This window comes from Eleutherodactylus coqui, chromosome 8 (assembly GCF_035609145.1).
Source record: "Eleutherodactylus coqui strain aEleCoq1 chromosome 8, aEleCoq1.hap1, whole genome shotgun sequence".
NCBI classification, from domain to species: domain Eukaryota; kingdom Metazoa; phylum Chordata; class Amphibia; order Anura; family Eleutherodactylidae; genus Eleutherodactylus; species Eleutherodactylus coqui.
Genome location: NC_089844.1, coordinates 19,506,756 through 19,513,063, shown reverse-complemented (window position 1 = coordinate 19,513,063; position 6,308 = coordinate 19,506,756).

The window sequence follows — 6,308 nt, the reverse complement described above, 5'->3', positions numbered from 1 at the left end:
AGAGGGAGAGAAGGGGGACCAATCAGGATCTGGCAGGGGTGGGACAAAGCGGTATCGGCAATGATCAGTAGCCGATTCACGGTGATTGGTTGTTTAGGTTGGCTCGTGTAGAAGTGAGGAGTAAAAGGCTGATAAGTATCCAGGCAGGTCCGTCGGCCGATCACGTATAACCGACGATGATCGGTGCATGCGGGGAGTAGATGGGACAAGCGTCGTTATGATGCGAATAGATTTACCAAACTATTGTATATGAGAAGTGATCACAGCCTGCAGCGCCCTAGTGATACAGTGTCTCATCAGCAGGGGGCGCTCACACGGGCGATACCGCACACGAGCGTAATATAATAGCGTATTATGTGCGCACTATCCGCGGCGCATGGAGTCGGAGAACGTACTTTGGTTATCATGGATCCATTCACATTCGTGTATATAAATTGCGTATAATACGGGCGTAAAAGGGACGCGGGGTGTCGGATCTGACGGCGCATTATGTGCGATCGAGCTCTATTCTCTAATACGATTACATGACGTACGTGTGGCGTTCATACGTACCGTCGCTAAGCAACAGCGGGAAATATAAAATCAATGAAACAAGTCGGACGCGCGGGGGATATTCTGTCCTGCGCAGCAAAACGCGGGCGAGACACGTAGAGCTTTCCGCATTCGCTCGTGTGAGTCGTCCGTTAAACGTGCGATTCTGGCATCTACGTATTCGCAGCCTTAGGCGAGAAAAAAATCACACGTGCTTCCAGCAGTATCAGTGGTAAACATCGGATGGCGCCTGCAGATCCCGCGGGGGGCGCTGCGGTTGTATTTATTTATAGATCCCGTGGGTAATAATGGCGCTTCCTTGCGAGGCGTCTTCTCAAAAACACGAAACGCGGCGATTAGTCAATCTCACAGCATCGCTGAGAGAAAAACTGCGGGTGTGAATAAACCCGTAATAATAATCCTGATATACGAGGGGCGGTGCTGATACATTATACGAGGGGCGGTGCTCTGATACATTATACGAGGGGCGGTGCTCTGATATATTATACGAGGGGCGGTGCTCTGATACATTATACGAGGGGCGGTGCTCTGATATATTATACGAGGGGCGGTGCTCTGATATATTATACGAGGGGCGGTGCGCTGATATATTATACGAGGGGCGGTGCTCTGATATATTATACGAGGGGCGGTGCTCTGATACATTATACGAGGGGCGGTGCTCTGATACAATATACGAGGGGCGGTGCTCTGATACATTATACGAGGGGCGGCGCTCTGATACATTATATGAGGGGCGGTGCTCTGATACATTATACGAGGGGCGGTGCTCTGATACATTATACGAGGGGCGGTGCTCTGATACATTATACGAGGGGCGGTGCTCTGATACAATATACGAGGGGCGGTGCTCTGATATATTATACGAGGGGCGGTGCTCTGATATATTATACGAGGGGCGGTGCTCTGATATATTATACGAGGGGCGGTGCTCTGATACAATATACGAGGGGCGGTGCTCTGATACATTGTACAAGGGGCGGTGCTCTGATACACTGTAAGAGGGGCAGTGCTCTGATACAATATACGAGGGGCGGTGCTCTGATACATTATACGAGGGGCGGCGCTCTGATACATTATATGAGGGGCGGTGCTCTGATATATTATACGAGGGGCGGTGCTCTGATATATTATACGAGGGGCGGTGCTCTGATATATTATACGAGGGGCGGTGCTCTGATACAATATACGAGGGGCGGTGCTCTGATACATTGTACAAGGGGCGGTGCTCTGATACACTGTAAGAGGGGCAGTGCTCTGATACAATATACGAGGGGCGGTGCTCTGATATATTATACGAGGGGCGGTGCTCTGATACATTATACGAGGGGCGGTGCTCTGATACATTATACGAGGGGCGGTGCTCTGATACATTGTACGAGGGGCGGTGCTCTGATACATTATACGAGGGGCGGTGCTCTGATACATTATACGAGGGGCGGTGCTCTGATACATTATACGAGGGGCCGTGCTCTGATACAATATGTGAGGGGCGGTGCTCTGATACAATATGTGAGGGGCCGTGCTCTGATACATATACGGGGGGCCATGCTTTGATATATTATACGAGGGGTGGTGCTCTGATACATTATACGAGGGACGGTGCTGTGATACATTATACGAGGGGCGGTGCTCTGATACATTATACGAGGGACGGTGCTGTGATACATTATACGAGGGGCGGTGCTCTGATACATTATACGAGGGACGGTGCTGTGATACATTATACGAGGGGCGGTGCTCTGATACAATATACGAGGGGCCGTGCTCTGATACATATACGGGGGGCCATGCTTTGATATATTATACGAGGGGTGGTGCTCTGATACATTATACGAGGGACGGTGCTGTGATACATTATACGAGGGGCGGTGCTCTGATACATTATACGAGGGGCGGTGCTCTGATACATTGTACGAGGGGCGGTGCTCTGATATATTATACGAGGGGCGGTGCTCTGATATATTATACGAGGGGAGGTGCTCTGATATATTATACGAGGGGCCATGCTCTGATACATTATACGAGGGGCCGTGCTCTGATATATTATACGAGAGGCGGTGCTCTGATACATTATACGAGGGGCGGTGCTCTGATATATTATACGAGGGGCGGTGCTCTGATACATTATACGAGGGGCGGTGCTCTGATACATTATACGAGGGGCGGTGCTCTGATACATTATACGAGGGGCGGTGCTCTGATACTTATACGAGGGGTGGTGCTCTGATACATTATACGAGGGGCGGTGCTCTGATACATTATACGAGGGGCGGAGCTCTGATACATTATACGACGGGCGGTGCTCTGATACATTATACGAGGGGCGGTGCTCTGATACATTGTACGAGGGGAGGTGCTCTGATACATTATACGAGGGGCGGTGCTCTGATACATATACGAGGGGCGGTGCTCTGATACATTATACGAGGGGCGGTGCTCTGATACATTATACGAGGGGCGGTGCTCTGATACATTATACGAGGGGCGGTGCTCTGATACATTATACGAGGGGCGGTGCTCTGATACTTATACGAGGGGTGGTGCTCTGATACATTATACGAGGGGCGGTGCTCTGATACATTATACGAGGGGCGGTGCTCTGATACATTATACGACGGGCGGTGCTCTGATACATTATACGAGGGGCGGTGCTCTGATACATTGTACGAGGGGAGGTGCTCTGATACATTATACGAGGGGCGGTGCTCTGATACATATACGAGGGGCGGTGCTCTGATACATTATACGAGGGGCGGTGCTCTGATACATTATACGAGGGGCGGTGCTCTGATACATTATACGAGGGGCGGTGCTCTGATACATTATACGAGGGGCGGTGCTCTGATACATTGTACGAGGGGCGGTGCTCTGATACATTATACGAGGGGCGGTGCTCTGATACATTATACGAGGGGCAGGTGCTCTGATATATTATACGAGGGGCGGTGCTCTGATACATTATACGAGGGGCGGTGCTCTGATACATTATACGAGGGGCCGTGCTCTGATATATTATACGAGGGGCGGTGCTCTGATACATATACGAGGGGCGGTGCACTGATATATTATACGAGGGGCGGTGCTCTGATACATATACGAGAGGCGGTGCTCTGAACATTATACGAGGGGCAGTGCTCTGATACATTATACGAGGGGCGGTGCTCTGATACATTGTACGAGGGGCGGTGCTCTGATACATTATACGAGGGGCGGTGCTCTGATACATTATACGAGGGGCCGTGCTCTGATACAATATGTGAGGGGCGGTGCTCTGATACATATACGGGGGGCCATGCTTTGATATATTATACGAGGGGTGGTGCTCTGATACATTATACGAGGGACGGTGCTGTGATACATTATACGAGGGGCGGTGCTCTGATACATTGTACGAGGGGCGGTGCTCTGATACATTGTACGAGGGGCGGTGGTCTGATACATTATATGAGGGGCCGTGCTCTGATACATATACGGGGGGCCATGCTTTGATATATTATACGAGGGGTGGTGCTCTGATACATTATACGTGGGACGGTGCTGTGATACATTATACGAGGGGCGGTGCTCTGATACATTATACGAGGGGCGGTGCTCTGATACATTGTACGAGGGGCGGTGCTCTGATATATTATACGAGGGGCGGTGCTCTGATATATTATACGAGGGGAGGTGCTCTGATATATTATACGAGGGGCCATGCTCTGATACATTATACGAGGGGCCGTGCTCTGATATATTATACGAGAGGCGGTGCTCTGATACATTATACGAGGGGCGGTGCTCTGATATATTATACGAGGGGCGGTGCTCTGATACATTATACGAGGGGCGGTGCTCTGATATATTATACGAGGGGCGGTGCTCAGATACATTGTACGAGGGGCGGTGCTCTGATACATTGTACGAGGGGCGGTGCTCTGATACATTATACGAGGGGCGGTGCTCTGATACATTGTACGAGGGGCGGTGCTCTGATACATTATACGAGGGGCGGTGCTCTGATACATATACGAGGGGTGGTGCTCTGATACATTATACGAGGGGCGGTGCTCTGATACATTATACAAGGGGCGGTGCTCTGATACATTATACGACGGGCGGTGCTCTGATACATTATACGAGGGGCGGTGCTCTGATACATTGTACGAGGGGCGGTGCTCTGATACATTATACGAGGGGCGGTGCTCTGATACATATACGAGGGGCGGTGCTCTGATACATTATACGAGGGGCGGTGCTCTGATACATTGTACGAGGGGCGGTGCTCTGATACATTATACGAGGGGCGGTGCTCTGATACATTATACGAGGGGCAGGTGCTCTGATATATTATACGAGGGGCGGTGCTCTGATACATTATACGAGGGGTGGTGCTCTGATACAATATGTGAGGGGCGGTGCTCTGATATATTATACGAGGGGCGGTGCTCTGATATATTGTACGAGGGGCGGTAATCTGATACATTATACGAGGGGTGGTGCTCTGATACATTATACGAGGGGCCGTGCTCTGATATATTATACGAGGGGCGGTGCTCTGATACATATACGAGGGGCGGTGCACTGATATATTATACGAGGGGCGGTGCTCTGATACATATACGAGAGGCGGTGCTCTGAACATTATACGAGGGGCAGTGCTCTGATACATTATACGAGGGGCGGTGCTCTGATACATTGTACGAGGGGCGGTGCTCTGATACAATATGTGAGGGGCGGTGCTCTGATACAATATATGAGGGGCGGTGGTCTGATACATTATATGAGGGGCCGTGCTCTGATACATATACGGGGGGCCATGCTTTGATATATTATACGAGGGGCGGTGCTCTGATATATTATACGAGGGGCGGTGCTCTGATATATTATACGAGGGGAGGTGCTCTGATATATTATACGAGGGGCGGTGCTCTGATACAATATGTGAGGGGCGGTGCTCTGATACATTATACGAGGGGCGGTGCTCTGATACATTATACAAAGGGCGGTGCTCTGATACATTATACGAGGGGCCGTGCTCTGATACATATACGAGGGGCGGTGCTCTGATACATTATACGAGGGGCCGTGCTCTGATACATTATACGAGGGGCCGTGCTCTGATATATTATACGAGAGGCGGTGCTCTGATACATTATACGAGGGGCGGTGCTCTGATATATTATACGAGGGGCGGTGCTCTGATACATTATACGAGGGGCGGTGCTCTGATATATTATACGAGGGGCGGTGCTCAGATACATTGTACGAGGGGCGGTGCTCTGATACATTATACGAGGGGCGGTGCTCTGATACATTATACGAGGGGCGGTGCTCTGATACATTATACGAGGGGCGGTGCTCTGATACATTGTACGAGGGGCGGTGCTCTGATACATTATACGAGGGGCGGTGCTCTGATACATATACGAGGGGCGGTGCTCTGATACATTATACGAGGGGCGGTGCTCTGATACATTATACGAGGGGCGGTGCTCTGATACATTATACGACGGGCGGTGCTCTGATACATTATACGACGGGCGGTGCTCTGATACATTATACGAGGGGCGGTGCTCTGATACATTATACGAGGGGCTGTGCTCTGATACATTATACGAGGGGCGGTGCTCTGATACATATACGAGGGGCGGTGCTCTGATACATTATACGAGGGACGGTGCTCTGATACATTATACGAGGGGCGGTGCTCTGATACATTATACGAGGGGTGGTGCTCTGATACATTATACGAGGGGCGGTGCTCTGATACA